Raw genomic sequence first — 18,042 nt, 5'->3', positions numbered from 1 at the left:
TTGAGGATCCTCTAGGGTTTGTTAGATGAATATATTTAGAAATCAGTTTCCATATTATAATTCGTTGTCCATTGCTTGATGATTGTTGATACATGGGATTCTTACCTAGGTAGATTCCTTCTCTTATTGGTTTCGATCTTGTGTTTGATTGCTTGTTTTCTAGTTTACTTGTTTATTCATTTTCTTAGTTTAAAAACCCCCTCAAAACATTAATAATAAATAGTTGTGTCGTAAGTCAAGTCTAATTAGTTAATTAACGTAAGTTATAGAGTCCTGTGGGTTCGATATTCCGGACTTACTTAGCTTTAGTACAATTAACCGGTTCACTTGCCAGTGTTTTGTGTAATTGAATCTTAGGTCTAGTTTTTATTACTTTTTAATTTAGTCAATATTTAATTGACTGTTTTTAGCACATCAAGTTTTTGGCGCCGTTACCGGGGACTCTTGGCAATTGCGTTATTTGCGTTAATTGGACTTATTTGACACATACGTGCTATTTGTTTATTTTCGTTTGATTCGTAGGAGTCTAATTAAATTTTAGTTTATTTTTGTTTTAGTTTTTATTTTTAGTCTATCACTCGGTTCGTTGCGTTTTCAGGTTTATGCCACATCTTCTTTCGCTAGGACCACCGCTGGAGAATCTAGAATTTTCCCCGTTGAAGACCGAGGCTAGCTCGTCAGCAGAGAAACAACCGTCAGAAGCCGGTTCTACACCAAAGTCGTCAACACCTAGTTCACCACCAGAAATTCCGAGAAGTCAACCAGACGTTCAGATGGCTGACGATAGAATAATTGCTGCTCAAGCCTTTGATGGCTTGTCCGGAAACCAGTCATGCATCGTCGTTCCCCAGATCGACAACCCCAACTCGTGGTAAATTCCGTCATTCGTCATGAACAACATCGTTCAAACAAATCAGTTTCATGGGTGTGATGACGAGGATGCACCGGCTCACATTAACCGACTTTACCCCGTTTTGAAGACATTTAATTTACAAGGTGCTACTGAAGATGATATTTTCTTACATTTATTTCCGTTTTCACTTGCAGGTAAAGCTGCTATATGGCTTGACACTCAACCACCTGGCACGTTCACTACTTGGGAGGCGTTACGTTCAGCTTTTATTAAGAAGTACTTCTCACCTGCTAAAGCGGTTGCTCTTCATGATCAAATTCATTCTTTTCACATGGAACCGGGAGAAAAATATTGTCATACTTGGGAGAGTTTTCAGAACATGCTAGCCCGTTGCTCACAGAATGGTCTCACACCATGGGCTCTCATGGAAAATTTTTACAATGGGTTGAACTACGAAACCCAAGTTCGGTTTGACACGGCCGCGGGAGGAAGTTTACTGGCAAAGAAGAATGTCACCGAATGTAATGAGATGTTTGAGAGCTTTGCTCAATCCGATTATGCCAAAGAGCCACATCGCGGGAATTCCACTCCCGTCACTAGTACATCATCGCCCGCTCGAGGTGTACACCAGGTTAATCTGGATACTAGTGTGGTTGCTGCTTTGGAATCACTAACTAGATAGGTTAAGGAGCTGAAGGCTAAGGTGGATAGGTGTGAGTTTTGTAGAGGTGGACATGGTACGTTGGAGTGCTCGGTGATGAATCAACAGGTAGATTTTGTTGCTGGTCAGAATAGGTTTCCCAACACCTATAATAACAACAGTTAGAGTTGGAACACATACAAGAACCCGAATCAGAATAATGCCAAATGGCGTCTGTCTGGTGCCCCACCCGGATTTCAAAATTCTTATGTCAGTATTTCAATAATAATACCGATGGTACTAATGTTCAAAATAATGTGCAGGATTCGAACGGTGGAATTGGGCATTTGGAAGAGATGATGAAGCAAATATTGGAGAGAGATCAAGTTACACAGAAAAAGTTTGCCGAACACGATTTGCTCTTCAAGAATCAACAATCTTCTATTCTCGATATTCAAAGAACTGTTGGTGATATTGCTCGTCGTTTAGAAGAAAGGCCCCAGGTCAGTGTTTGGATATCCCTCAAAATAATCTGGCTGCTCAATTGAAAGCCATCTCCACTCGTAGTGGTAGGGTTTTTGGTCCGGAGGTAGTTAGTAGCGAAATTGGGAAATATGGGGAAGACGAATTGATGGATGAGGAGACAGAGATGGAGGTTCGAGGTAAAAAACGAGGTACAACACCAATCATAGAGCCGCAAGTTGAGAAAAACACTGAGAAGAAGCCAGTTGGAGTCCGGCCACCACCACACACCATTGACCTTGCATATGTCCCGTATCCCGCTCGTCTAAAGAATCAAAAGTATACGAAAGATTACGGGCATTTTCTCAATATATTTAGCCAATTGAATGTCAACCTCCCGTTCGTTGAAGTCCTCCAACATATGCCTAAATACGTCAAATTTTTGAAAGACCTTCTTAAAAGAAAGGATAAGTTGGAGGAGCCTTCGACTGTACCGCTTAATGGAGAGTGTTCTGCAGTAGTTCTCAATAAAGTACCGGAGAAATTACCCGACCCCGGTGTTTTTACCATTCCATGCCTTTTCGGAAGTGACACGACATGTCAAGCATTGGCCGATCTTGGAGCTAGTATAAACCTCATGCCATAATCTTGTATGAAAAGCTGGGCCTATGAGAGCTCACCCCTACTCGTATGACGTTGTCTTTAGCCGATCGTTCCGTTAAGTATCCGAGGGGTGTCGTAGAGAATTTGCTCGTTAAGGTAGATAATTTGGTTTTCCCCGCTGATTTTGTTGTTTTAGATATGGAAGCCGACGAGAGATTTCCTATTATTTTGGGTCGTCCGTTTTTACGTACTGCTAGGGCGGTCATTGATGTGTTTAAAGGTAAGATCACTCTTAGGGCCGATGATGATAGTGCTACTTATTTGGCGAAGTCCATGAGACATCTGAGTGGTCAAGACGGTCTTATTGATCCATGTCATCCAGTTTACTCGATAGAATCATTTATCTTGGGCATGGGCTCTAGTCTTGACGATTCCCGTTCGGTAAGTATTAGTATGAAAAAGGAGCGAGAGGTTTTGAGTTCTCGGGAAATGGTGAAGTGTGTTAGAGAAAGAGGTGGTGGTAAGCGAAAGATTGAAAGGGTTCGTGGAGTTAGAAAGAAGAAGACAAAGGTTGACGGATGGTCAGATCGTGATTCGAAATCTTTGAGGGCATTGGATTTCTACCGAGGTGGAGGAAGCTCCACTCGGTTCGCCACGTGATTCTCATAAACAGGGGTTCTTGAGTGAAACGTGTAGAGTTTGTAGATTTTACTTTATTTTAATTTTTATTTTCTTAGTTTCGTTGCGTTGTTGAGTCGTTTCAAGGAATCATCACCATCATGGAGAGAGGAAATTACGAGAATTCAAGAGGTTCCAGGTAAGTTTTACACATGAAAATGACATAAAATGGTCATAACAAAGAGTTGGTAATTTTCTAAAAAAATATTTTAGGCAAAAAGGCTTCCAAAACGTCAAAACTTTCTACCAAAAGTTCCCGTCGCGCCGCGCGACGGGCTTCTTCTTTCCCTCCGCGCAGCGCGGACCAGTTGTGGCCAAGGGAAGCGCCGCACCGCGCGGCCCTATCACCACTCCCGGTCGCGTGGCGCCGGGTTGCCTTTTGTTCTATCATTCGGGTGTGATTCCTTGTATTTAGTTTGGTATTTTGAGTCATGTTCTAAGGTCTAGTTGTCCGAGTCTTGTATAAGTCATCGAGTCGCTAACGTAAATTTTGTAGTTCGTCTTTGTTTTTGCGTTTTTAAGTTTTGTTAGTTTGAAGATTGTATAAGCTAGAGAGACGATCCCCAAGTAAGAATTTAATGAAAAAGACAAGTGTGGGGATGAAGCAGCTGAGCCGTATACTTTATATTTATTATTTGCTGCTAATTATTCATGTGTTATTTATCGATTGATGTGAAACACTTTAAATGCATAATATCTATCAGCTTGATAAGATACATCTTTAGACATGTTTGTTTGGTTTTGTCGCTTACGTTCGTGGATGAGGAAAGGAGTTACCATTTGCTGAGCACGTTCGTAGTTGGAGGGCATTCATGGAAGAAGACCTAGGCATCATGTTTCATTTGCATATTACCAGCTAAGTCTTTTCCATTATCTAGCTTATTAACTTTTTATTTTGCTTTTGTTTTTAATTTTTAGATTTTTAGTTTTTTGTAACCCGACTTTGTTTTTTATTTTATTTTCTTTTAAGTCGTCCTTATCCTTGCATTGAGGACAACGCAAAATTTAAGTGTGGGGATAGGATATTTGAGTAGTAGTTTAAATCGAGTTTATGAAAAAAAATAATAAAAAAAATGAAAAATGTTTTAAAAATGTCCATTGAATCTAGTTTTTTGCGTTAAAGTGGGAGATGATGATATTTATCGGAAATTTGTTTTTCAAACTACTAATAATATGAGATAAATAAAAGAAAACGCACTTAACTTGGGATATGTCGGTAGGCTCAGCCTTGAAAATGAAAGGGCAATTTGATAAAATGGTTAAAATGGAAATCTTTTATGGGTAAAGCGTTTTTTCCGTGGAAGATAAGTAATGAAAGGTCGGGCCATACTCAAGCCTTAATTATTGGTATGAAAAAGTGGAAATATCATGAGTTTTAAATTCTGAATATGTTATCATATGATGCTTGGGTAGGTTTAACATTAGAGTATGCCGTGTAGCTTGTGATATAAATCTTAAACTGCTAGTTTAGTGTTTTACACCTCATTGGCATATGGTTTTATAACCTTAAATCTTGTATTGATAGGATGCTTCGAGTCCGGAGACCATGGGTCTGTATGCAATCTATTCATCTGGGTATTCACAATTCCTAAGTGGGGTCGTGGATATTTAAAATTAAGCCAAAAAGAGCAAACCCTTATAAGTCTATAAACATGATCGCAAAAGTACAAAAGTACAAATATACTATAGACTTGATCATCCACGTTGTTAGCCATGTGGGGTCCCCTTGCTCGCGTCTCATTAACATTAAGAAACGGACCACAAGGGATACGCTACATGTAAGCCCTACAGATGAAATTTCGCATGCTCACCTATGGTGATGGTTCGGGGTATTGCTTGATAACGGGGGTATGTCAAGTTGTGGGGAACACTAGCTATTTATTAATTGAACCTTAATCGTATCTAATGGCTGCTTGGTAGACTTTGATGCTTAAGCTTAGGTGGATAAACAATACCCTTGATCGTCTTAACTATTTATGAAAAGAGTAAAAAAGAGCAACAAAAGTTTTAAATATGCTAATTTTGAGGTTTAAGTCAAGTTGGGGTGACCTGGTCCGGTAAAAGCTGAAAATAAGTGGGTCTTAATTGTGTAAACCACTGAGTAATATTATTTTCGGATCTTATTTGTCCCGGTAAAGATTAAGGCATGGGTTTAAGTGGACAAAAATATCGGTGATCGCGGTTTTTGCGTTTTTCTAAGCTTTAAAAATTAACATATATGTTTGTAAGATTGTAATTTTCCGATTCTGATCCAACTGCATTAGACTTTTTCAGGGACGAAAAAAGAGTAAGTGTGAGGATATTTGATATATATTTATTTATACATATCGAATCCCTTGTAAAGTTATGTTTATTTAATGTTTTGAGTTCGGTTTAGTTCGTGTTTCGTTTATCTTTTATTAATTTAGGTTTTGAGTCAAGTTTAATTTATCTTTATCATGTTTTAAATCTTTTGGTGTCTTGCATGTTAAACTCTAATTCTTCCTATCATTTCATGTGAAGTCTATGTTCGTTTTTGTTCGTCAATGGTTACATGATTACATCACTAATGTTTTGTTATGATCTTTATAGGTTTATGGTTTGGTGATCAAGGAAAAGAAGTTCTAGAAAATTCCTATCGTTGCTTGGAGTTCAAGGGAAAGATTACACAAGATCTAGCATTGATTTAATAATAAAATAAAAAGAAAATTCGAGCCCTCCTGATGCACGCCGCGCCACGCGCGGGGAAGGCCAATCCTGGTCGCGCGGCTCCTAGGGATTCTGATCAGCCAAATTTTGCAAGTAAAGGCCCAGTTCGTTTATATAAACATCTCTTTGCAAACCTAAACGAATTAACAAGTGTTGGCAGCCGATTTTAAGAGAGAAACCAAGGTTTTGAAGGTGCTTTGAAGCTAGGAATCAAAGAGGATCGAGAAGGCTTTCACGAAGGTGTTCAAGGATCAATTACCAAGGGTTTTATCGCTCTAACTTTGATTCCTTGTTCATTATCATGTCTTTCTTCTTTGTTTTTAATACTTGTTTGGATTCGTTTTTAATAATGATTCTAGGCTAGACTTTATGTCTACCTAGGTTTGATGAACATGTTTTGATACTTGATTCTTGCTTTGGATAATGATTTGATTATGGATTTTGTTGATTTAATTGTAAAAACTTGATTTTGCTTTCATGATGCATATGAGTATTTATTATCTTGGTTGATTATTAACTATTGCTTCACATAGATCTTTTATCTCTTGATTGTGTTCTTTAGATTTAGGGTTTGTGTTTAATCATTACTTGGTGTGTTTTGATTATTGTGATTGAATAGGCCTATTAGATCATAGAAGATTGTTGATAGTTGGTTAGGGTTTTAAATGTTCTGCTAAATTCAATAGCTGTAAGGTGAGGAGTTATTCATGTGTCTTGGTCAATTGCATTCTAGGCTAGATTGGTGACAGTATTCTTGCTTGGTTACTGTGTTGATCATTGTTCATGATGTCATGATAAGTTTATCAAGTTATCTAGGGTTTAGTGTTTCGTAAGATTGCTTGCTTTAGATACTATTAATTAACCCTAACTGATGACTGTGAAGAAATCAATCCAACTGATTGCTTAATAATCTAATATTCATTCTTTAGGATTTTACTTGATGCGATTGAGGATCCTCTAGGGTTTGTTAGATGAATATATTTAGAAATCAGTTTCCATATTATAATTCGTTGTCCATTGCTTGATGATTGTTGATACATGGGATTCTTACCTAGGTAGATTCCTTCTCTTATTGGTTTCGATCTTGTGTTTGATTGCTTGTTTTCTAGTTTACTTGTTTATTCATTTTCTTAGTTTAATATTAGTTTAAAAACCCCCTCAAAACATTAATAATAAATAGTCGTGTCGTAAGTCGAGTCTAATTAGTTAATTAACGTAATTTATAGAGTCCTGTGGGTTCGATATTATATTATGCATCATTGACACGAGCGTGTGACAACCAATCATATATGTTATGCATCATCATCGGCTATAAAATAATAAATTTTAATAAAAGTAAGTGTTCTTGTGGCTCGAAGAGCTTGTGTCTTTGCATAGCATTGATCGGACTTCAATGATCGATCTTGGCGGCTCTAAGTCTTTATCTTGAAGTGCATTGCCAAGCAATTTTTGCATTTGTGATCCAAATGTGTCATCCAAAGTCTGCAAATTTTATCACAAAATTGTTACACCTATACTACATAAGTATTTTAAATACTAAAAAAGAATGGAGCTACTTACAGAGACAGCAACTGTTGAACCTTTGTACACTGATTTGTTTTCTTTCCTGTTCTCAAGAAAACTCAAAACATCCTGCAATAATTTACATATCAATTTACTATACCCTTATATATGAAATAAAATAAAAAAAATACTTGCCTGTCCCATGTGGTCCCAATACCCTCGACACACTGCAATAAAAACGTGCGTCTCAAAGACGTTGTGCAGATGATTCACCGTGTTAATAAGCTGCTCAGTTAGTGGTTGCATTCTGCTTCTGATCTCAGATTCCGTCATACTTCCCTTCGAATCTTGAAGAATTTTCTTTAATTTTGTACCATTTTGGATCCTTGTCTGTAGCATAAAAAATAATGGCTCAATCAAACAATAATATTACACACACAAAAAAAAAACACTAAATTGTGCACATAAAATATAAAGATGGCATATAAAAAATAATGGCTCAACCCATACTTATATTTTAACAAAAGTATATAGGCACATTTTCAGGCTCAAATTCATTACTTTTCGGCCCAAAAGGAAAAACTGAAACCAGACCGAACCCATTGTGAAAACGAAGCTGAACAGTTTTTAAAAATCTAATTACCGGATTTTCAGTTTTGGTACGGTTTCAGCCGAAAACAGACCCCTACATAATAGAAAGACGCTTACATTTGCAACAAGTTTCTCTACAACTGCTTGAAGATAGTTTCTAAACTTTGATCTAAGCATCACGGTCACTTCACTCAAACGCTCTCCAGCTGCTGTATTTCCCTCATCAGGGATACAGCACGAGCCCCATGACTTTATTTGACCTTCAATCTTGGGGCGCAAAACATCTAGCATCCGCTTCATTGAGTTCAATAGAATGCCAAGCTGAATAATATAAAGATAATAAATTTTACATGCCCACGAAAAAAGTTTTAGAAGGATAAATCACAAGAAAAATGACTTATTTCCTTGTTACCACAAAAATAAACAAAGGTTTCTTTTACTATGCATTTATTGTAATTTATATATTTGGTTGATATAAAGATAAAAAAATCTGTATGCCCAGAAAATAAAAATATACTTTTTTAAAAACTTTTAGAAGGATAAATCACAAGAAAAATGATCTATTTCCTTCATCAGGGATACAGCACGAGCCCCATGACTTTATTTGACCTTCAATCTTGGGGCGCAAAACATCTAGCATCCGCTTCATTGAGTTCAATAGAATGCCAAGCTGAATAATATAAAGATAATAAATTTTACATGCCCACGAAAAAAGTTTTAGAAGGATAAATCACAAGAAAAATGACTTATTTCCTTGTTACCACAAAAATAAACAAAGGTTTCTTTTACTATGCATTTATTGTAATTTATATATTTGGTTGATATAAAGATAAAAAAATCTGTATGCCCAGAAAATAAAAATATACTTTTTTAAAAACTTTTAGAAGGATAAATCACAAGAAAAATGATCTATTTCCTTATTTTCACCATTACAAAAAATAACAAAGGTTTCTATTACTTTGCATCTATTGTATTTTAGACATTAGGCAAATGGCCTAAATGTTGCAAGTTTCATAAATCTCAAAATATAGGTTGTTGGTGTCGTAGTTTAAGAATATACAATTATGAAAATTGATTTCAAACTAAAGAATGACGGGGTTGACCTTTGAAAAGTCAAACTATAATCATACCTCGTGAGGCACAACATAAGGATTTGTGGTTCTCTTGGCAAGCTTTTGGACATACTTGAAGCCAAACTTCTTTGGTGTTAGGTTCTCTTTCAAAGGCGCTACAACATCCGCAAATTGTTTGTCCAAAGCTTCGATTACCGCTTTTTCCACGTCTGCAACGGCCTACAAAGTTTTTTATGAAAGCAGTGTTATAACATAAACTCTTTTGACACGATGCACATGAATATCATTTTTCATTTTGATGGTCTCTTTCATAAGAAATAAAGATGTGATTAGGGGCATACATTCTCCAAAGCAAAGGTATACTCTGGCCATCTGCATATTATGACATCGTAATCGTTTAATGTTTCTTTAAGTCGGTCATACATTTCATCCAGAAACGGGGTTGTTGAATGTTGTGTTCTAACACCAGACCGTTTTACCTGCAAATTCACAAACATTCTCATCATTTCACTTTTCAAACTATATTTCCCAATATATATAGGATTAGGATCATGTGAGAACTATTTTGAACCATTTTAGACCACACAAACACTCTTTTTAACAAAAACTAAAAAATTTATAAAACAACAAAAAAAATCGAAAATAAAAAAAGTAGAAAAACCAAAATTTTTTATTTTTCATCCCGGTTTTATAAAAAAAATAAAAAAAACTTGAAAAAAAATATCGGTTTAACAAAATTATAAAACCGGGATGAAAAATAAAAATTTTTGGTTTTTTTACTTTTTTATTTTTGAGTTTTTTTTTGTTTTATAATTCTTTTTAGCTTTTTGTTAAAAAGAGTGTTTCTCAAAGTTCTCAATTTCAAAATAGTTCTCACATGATCCTATATATATATATATATATATATATAATCCACTCATTGCATATTCAATAGCCAATGATGCATGGTACTTTCTGATATAGTTATTAAATTTGATTAAAATATAACTAAATCATCCATCTGATTATAATTTTAGTATTTGAAACGACATATAATATTAGTTATATACCTACAAAAAGTTCTTTGAACATTCGTACTTTTTTCTGAGAAGCGAAATATGCCTAGGGCTGTAAACAATCCGAGCTGAAATATTCTAAAAAAGATGAAATGTTGAGCTGTAGCTCGGCTAGTGAAAAGCCCGTGGCTCAACAAGCCAACTCGACTATTTTTCTTTTTTTAAATTAAATTTTGTATTTTTCAAAGATTGATATATATGAAGAGTAATAACCAAGCTATAACGGTTACTAGTTCACAATTACTCCATTAAGAAAATATCATACAGGCTTTAAATTACAAAATACACTTTAAACTTATAAATTTGGGTTATAAGTTTGAACAATCTGGCCTTTAATTTAAACGCACCAACGAGTCAGCTAATGAGCAAGCCACAAGCGGAGCCGACCTTGGCTTGGGCTCGGCTCGTTTACAGACGAAGCTGATTCGGCTTGTATACAAACACGTACCAAGATCATGAGAACAAAATGGGATACCTTGTCTGAGTTACATGTCTCAAGCAATGAACTGCGCTTATCTTGAATCCAAATGATGATATAAAGATGAAACAATTCTTTTGCATCAAGCCCACCTTTCACAGGACTGCAAAACAATTGTAATTTTGTTATGGAAATAATAACAATAATGTATGATACAGATCGAAGAAAAAAAAGATGCAAAATTTACTTGATATTCCAGCTGGCAAGATCCTTCTGGAAGTCTGCAGCTGCAATCACAAGCTCTGTAATGGGCCGAGAAGGACCCGTTGGAGGGCAGGTAACAAGAAAGGACCGCAATCGGTTGCAAAGTTCTACACTGTATATTGCAGATGAAAGATTCGGTAGGTCGATGAAACTGCAAAAGAAAAGGTAACAGCTAACAATGTTACTTTTTTGTTTCCACCAGAACCAGTTTTGGCCCGTTACTCGGCCCGTCTGATCGACCCGCTTTTCAATTCAATTAGAATAACTTGGTGATGAAAATAATTACCTTGGAAGTTTATTGCAATCATGAATCTGAATATCTGTAAAGATCTCATTCCTAATGTTTAGGCAAAGAGTTTTCATCTTTTGATAAGCAGTTGAAACAGTAATGGGGTCCATCACATTTCCTTCACCCGTGCCACTAACATATTCATCTGTTTCGGTTAAGTGCCTTCTTGATCTTTTCTTAGCAGCAGCCTAAAAATAAAAACATAAATAAGCATAAAATAAATAAATAAATAACATAAAATAAAGTTGCATATTTGTAAGGGTCGATTTAAGGCATATTTTTACTTACGGTTCCATATGAGTAAAAAAGTTGAAAAAGATAACGGGTCAAAAGCCGCCCAGAGTGTTGCTAATGCATAAAAACCTACTACTAAAAAAGTTTGTTACTTCTGCAAAATGTATTTCTTATAATCATAATAAAACAACTTATTTACAAAAAAAAATGTTCAGCTCGATTTGAGCTTTTAGTGAGCCGATCTCGAGTAGCTCATGATCGGCTTGGCTTGTTTACAACCCCCCCCCCCCCCCCCCCCCCGCTCCAACAATAAGTCAATAAGTGTTATGTGTCAACCTGATAGGAATCGTATCTAGTTTCTACTCTAAATGTCATTTGTCTATTAATATCAAGAATGGTACACGTGTGAACCTGAAAGTAGCTGTATAATTTCTTTTGTGCCTCAGGTGATAATATATCATGAAGCAGATTATAGAGTTTCACAGCAGGTTCCAAAACCGGTGCAGCAACGCCAGAAGCTGGTCTAAAAACATCAATGATGCCAGATGGCGATTGCTCGTCTAATGACTTGTAGTTTGAAAACACAACAGAACAAGTCTGCTCAATTTGCTCTTCAATCTCACCCAAAATCCTATTCTGCAAAAACCAACAAAAGAACATACTGTTTTAGTGTAGGACACAAGTTAAAAGGTATTAATATCAAAGGGCATGTGTAATTCTTTTTTAACCTCTTGATGACTCAAAGTGCTCTTAGCATGTTCCTTCATCATAACGGGCAGCAGTAATTCGTATAGTAATGAGAGACAATCGTTTGTGGGAGTGGCAACATCCATGATGTAGGATAGGTACCTGAAGAATACAAATTAATATCATGCATGTACTATAACAAAATCACAATTAGAGGTGGCAAAGCAAGTGGGTTGGGCCCTAGTTCAAAATCTAACTAATAAAAACTAGCTCAAATCGTCACGTTTGTAAACGAGCCTAGTCAAGTCAGCTTGGTCTGCAAACGAACCGAGACCAAGCCCACCTGGCGCGGCTCGTTTAAAGTCATGATTGGGCCAAAGAACATCCGAGTACCTTAGCTTCGTGTAAGCCTCAGAAACGCCATAATACGATGCAAACTCACTGAGTAACCATTTCCACGGGTCATGCAGCATCAAATTTCTTTGTTGAAAGTTTTGCTCTTTCATAGCAGCCTCCATAGCAAGATCATACGCCATTGTTTCAGCAATAGACCCACACTGTCAACCAACAAAACTGTTTGGTCAAAAGGTTGACGTTTTTAGTCAATCAAAGATGTAAACAACTCACCTTGATGCTATTTTCATCTAATCGAGTCGTATAAGTTATATGCAGTTGAATCTTTCCAACAAGTTCATGCTCCGGTTCTCTATATATAGACCACCATCTTAATTTATCATTCTACACAAAAGAGTATACACAGATTTGTCATAATTTTATATATATTTTACAAATGCATAAGATATATATATATATATATATATATATATATAAGGGATAAAGGTTCAAAGAAGCTTCACCTGATCTTCAGAAATAGTGGCCACTTGGACCAACACACGGCCATAAAAATCGCCTTTCGTGTCTTGCACTTCAATAATCAAATCATCCCGAGGCTATCTGGCAAACTGCGACATCAACATGTGTCAGAAACATAACATTCATAAACCTCGAAAAAAAGATTTGGGATTCATAGGATATGTACAATGTATGTGTTTCATGAGAGCCAGGTTGCATGCGAATAGCATCCCCTTCAGCTGAACTTTTGAGTCTTAGTAGACATAAGTATGATTCTGTTCAACATCATGAATAACTATAATTAGCTACTAATTTTCCTTAAAAGAATTCAAAATTGTGAGGATTCTTTAAAACTCAAACTGATCCGTTAGATATTTTTGATAATTATAAATAAATAGCTACTATTTTTTCTTAAAAAGAATCCAAATTTTGAGCTTAACTTGACTATTCTTTAAAATTCAACCTGACTCATGAGAAATATTTACTAAAAGTTACAGAACATAATTACATAGATAACTACAAACCTTGTACTTCAAAACCGGATGAACGACTACGTAGGGATGAACCTCCAACTTTAATAAGACCAGAAACTTGTTTAATATATTGAGTGCTGGCTTGCATGTAAGCCAAACTATGGCGGGAATACGAACCGTTTGCAGGCGCCCGAGGTGAGAAATGAATATTTTTAACCGCTTTGCACCTGGAAGACACTTTTGACTGTAAAGTACCAAGGTGGCGTCTAAAGGTTTCCATTTTTGGTGGTTTGATGGATGCAAAACTGCACCCTGCGGGTGGGTCCACCGTCATCTTCACCTTACGCACTGCAACGATAATGATCATATATATAATGCTATTGTTTAGTGAAGAACGCCAAATAATATTAATGGTGTGTTAATTAGTGGAATGCTAACAATACCTTCCACTTTCATCTTCCCAACCATTTTCTTTGGTTTTTGAACAGTCACTTCGCTACCAACTTTAGACGCGCGTGTAACAAGCAATTCTTCCTCTGGTAGTAGTAACACTTGTTGCAAACTGCCAGTAAATGTTATCACTTAACAATTAACAAATACAATGATCATAAATAACATATTGTTTGTGTTCATTTATGTTAGTTCATGAACCGTTCTGCCGGAAGTTTGTTTACTTAGTCAATGAACGAACATGAACACATGTATTCTTCGTCCGTTTATGTTCATCAAAGTTCGTTCATTTAAATTCATCTGTTTTTAATTCATTTATGTTTGTTAATTCACGTTTATTTGAGTTAGTTGGTTAATATATTCATTTAAATTGTTTAGGCCCATAACAATTTAGTCTAGTTTTAATAAATTTTTAGGCACTACACATTGTTGTTCACATTTACTTTTAATTGGTTTTAGCTAAGTTATGTTCACTCATCTATGCTCAATTATATTCTTCATGAAAACACAAACAAGTTCATTTTCTTAATGAACAAACACATATAAGAAAACTCCATTCGTACAATGTTCGTGTTCGACAGTTTGTTCAGTTAAAGTTAAACGAACACGAGCATGCCACGTTTGTGTTCGTTAGGTTCGGTTCGTTTACATGCGTATAAACCACTAGTGAAATGGGAGTAAAACTCTAACAAACTAGGCTAAACAAAGGGTAATTAGGTAATTACAGATAGGATATAGATGAAAATGAAACTCACTTGAAGGCGCGTCGAAGCAAAGCACACTCGTTTTCCAAGAAAACTGGGGCCTCCATGCAACCTTTAGCCCAAGAATGTAGGCAGAGTCGAACGCATGCATCGTATGCAATCATACCATGCCATGGCCCAAGTGAACTAAAAAAAATATGCATATATAAGCATAATGTTTATTTTACAAAGAAACTAATGTAACTAACTTCTAGTGATTTATGTAATGTACCTTGCATGAAACGTGGGAAGACGAGTAGCAATAGAATCTGAACCTGTTTTAGCACCGATGCTCCTATACAAACATGAATGAGTGTCACAAAGAGGTCTGATTTGGTTTATTTGATGAGCTGAACCAAATGTTCATTTTTTTACTATTAAAAATCAGATTCAAACTTTACATTATTTATAATGCTTTAATTCATCAAGTTTGTAAATTGACCCATTTACTTCTGAATGGGTATGTTCGGGTTATGATCTATATAACTGATGGATGAAATGGGTCAAATGAAAATTTGAGCTAAAGGTAAACGGGTCAAGCATGTTGATAATCAGTCAAAAGTATATTTTGATGCTTGCATCTGGAAAAACTAGGCCCGTTTTGACCAGAAACTAAAATGTTCGCGGGCCTAGTGATCAATCCGACCAGACCCGTTTTGGCCAGCAACTAAAAACAACCCATTGCATACTGAAGGGTCTTGTCCACGGGTTGACGTGTCGAGCCCGATACAAACCCGAAAATTTTACATGAACCCAAACCCAAACACGACACATGTATTCACTGGTCGACACAAGCATGAGCCATTTAACCCGTTAAAAAAATTACAACTTTTTTTTGCATACTAATACTTCATATTTCTAAATTATTTTTTCATTTTCTAAAAGAAATTATGTTTAAAACACGGCAAAAAAAAAATTTAAGCTCTAAAATTCAGGCATAAAAACACCCAAATAGTTTAAGTTATTACATAAACACAATTTAGAAAAATAAAAATTAAATAAATGGATTAAGCAGGTCAACCCATGAATCCGCCGGTTTTGACATGTACATGACCAGTTTAGACTAATCCTGTGAATTTTGTGTTAGGTTCGTGTTGTGTCAGATTTTCACACCCTTATATGTTCAGGTGAGCAAACTAGTCAAAGTGGACAACTAGACACACAATATCAAGAAAGCACAAAATGAACCTAGATGCATCCAAGGTCTCGTGTTTATGACCCTCGTTTGAAGATGCAACGGTCGGTTTCTCAACACTTGCATTAGCTTCCATGTCATGTGAATCAACTCGAGACGATGCAATATTCGTTTTAGAACACGGAGAATATTCGTCTTGTTTAATTTCCCCAAAAGAATTCGAAATCGGAGGTGCACTAGGAACATCTTCCTTCAAAGACTGCTGATCTGAATATTATTAGTATGCAAAGATTGAACCTATTTACCAAACTATTCACAAACACTCAAGAAATATACAATCTTGAACAAGATGAAAATGAATCAAGATTTAACCTTTCTTGAAGAATAACAATCTTTATGAGGCAAACTCTCAATACTAGCTCCCACTTGTGTAGTTGAATACTCTGAGCTTTCAACAGAATCATCTGACTCGTCATCCTCAGTATAAACACTGCTTCTAACATCATACCTATTGCCCCCCCTCAACCGATCATTCATGGTCCCATTTCTTCCTGTTTCGACCGAAGAGCTCACGTCGCTAGAGTACACGTGATACTGTGCACGCCTATGTACAGGATCATGATTCCTGTTATTATTACTAACAGAATCTTGAGGTGAGGAGGAATCTAGTGAGTGTGGTCCAAGATATACTTCCTCTGTGTCTGAGTCTGTTGACATGTCTTCTGATGTGGAATTAGTGTCGTCGCGTGGTAAAACTTGAGATAGTGGAACAACTCCACTTTTGAACTTTGAAGGTGGAGGCAAGCCGAAAGCTCTGGATCCGGTTCTTGAAGAGACCGGGTTGGTTCGGGCCCGTTGATTTGATGCAGAGTGAATAACTTCATCACCTGATCCCTGCTTTTTCAAAGCATTAACATCAGTGTTAATGGGTCAGTTTTCAGCTTGAACAAAGTCAAGAACTGAAAATTCGGTTTTTGGGTTTCTTAAAACAGTTTCGTTTTTTCGGTTTTCAATATGGGTTTAGTTGGCTTTTTTTGTTTTTTTAATAGCAAAACGAAAACCAATCCGAAAAATTGGTCTATTGAAAAACATAAAACCAAACAGTTGTTTTTCACTTTTTATTGGATTCGGTTATTTTGGTTCGGTTGCATCGATTATTCCAGTTATGGTTTGGTTATTTTGAGATTTTTTTTAACATAAAACCAAACCGTTTTATTATTATAGTGTTTAGTTATTTTGGTCAATGGTTTGGTCATTTCGGTTTTTGTTGATAGCAAAATCGGACAGAAAAATCAGTTTTTTGGAATTATAAAACCAACGTATCTTTTCTTATTGGGTTCGGTTATTTGTAGTTCAGTTACAACGGTTACTGTTCAAGATATTTGTTTGATTCAAATTCTTAAGTGAATATCATAATTTAAAATTTTGAAATCCAAGAAACAATTACCAACTTAGATCAAACCTAAAATTTCATCAAATTATAAAAAAACCAATGCACCCCAGATACAAATTATAATATAACCAAGCTCAATTTCAAGATTAAGTGATTAAATCATGAAATAATAAAAAATGATACAACCATCTCATTCTAGCAAGATATTAAATCATGAACATACCTCAAAAGTATGTGGTTGATTGCATGAAACAACACCAACCCAGATAGAGATTCAGGATAATCAAAACATGCATACAACAGTTTAAATGATTAAAGTAAAGAAACAAGTTCAAAAGCAACACCTGTTTGGCCCATTTGACAGCATTTGTATCAAGTCCTTGAGTAAACATTTTGTTGATGGGAAATTGAATTCAAAATTCAAGAAACCTGAAAAAGGTTGGAAATTTAGATCAAAGATTCATAAACAACAGAAAGGAAAAGTGATAAGAGCTTACAATAAGTTGCATGCTATTATTATTATTATTATTATTATTATTATTATATAAACATAAACAAATTCAAGGGTTTCAAATTGTTATTGCTATCGCTGTTGGAAGCCAAGTAGCTGAAGACAAGTAGAGAGACGTTGAAGATGGGATTATTTATTTATTTAAAAAAGTGGAATTTACAATAAAGAAATACTCCAATAATGAGTGAGATCGAGGGTTTCTCTTTCTTTCTCTCTCTCTCTCTCTCTCTCTCTTCAAGAAAAAGAAAATGTTTGTTTAAATTCAAATTTTTGGTATTCATGGCAACTTTAGTTTACAAGATCTTTTCACAAAAATAAATGTTAATGTTGGTTGTAATAATTCTACTTTTAATTATTGAAAGTAATAATTAGATTGGAGTTTTTTAAGGAAACAAAAATAATAAAAATCTATGCATTCGTGAACTGATTTTAAGATTTTAAACAAGT

The 18,042-nt window shown here is 35.6% G+C and overlaps 1 pseudogene across 1 annotated transcript; it reads right to left on the bottom strand.

The window, feature by feature from the left end:
• Positions 1–8,562: 8,562 nt before the first annotated feature.
• Positions 8,563–17,484, bottom strand: LOC143600708 (uncharacterized; annotated as a pseudogene). The gene is made up of 19 exons (XR_013147525.1): positions 17,429–17,484; positions 16,064–16,585; positions 15,745–15,950; positions 14,789–14,851; positions 14,569–14,703; positions 13,807–13,925; positions 13,415–13,711; positions 13,078–13,165; positions 12,896–13,000; positions 12,666–12,776; positions 12,432–12,595; positions 12,080–12,200; positions 11,763–11,987; positions 11,115–11,305; positions 10,812–10,979; positions 10,622–10,727; positions 9,433–9,570; positions 9,149–9,310; positions 8,563–8,688 (listed from the first exon to the last, which is right to left on the bottom strand). The product of XR_013147525.1 is annotated as an uncharacterized LOC143600708 (transcript).
• Positions 17,485–18,042: the final 558 nt, after the last annotated feature.

This window comes from Bidens hawaiensis, unplaced genomic scaffold (genome assembly GCF_021521415.1).
Source record: "Bidens hawaiensis isolate Kalapana, Puna unplaced genomic scaffold, B.hawaiensis_p1.1 tig00054811_1, whole genome shotgun sequence".
In the NCBI taxonomy this organism is placed as follows: Eukaryota; Viridiplantae; Streptophyta; class Magnoliopsida; order Asterales; family Asteraceae; genus Bidens; species Bidens hawaiensis.
The sequence above is the reverse complement of the archived record's forward strand: the minus strand, read 5'-3'. Positions and strand labels throughout refer to the sequence as shown.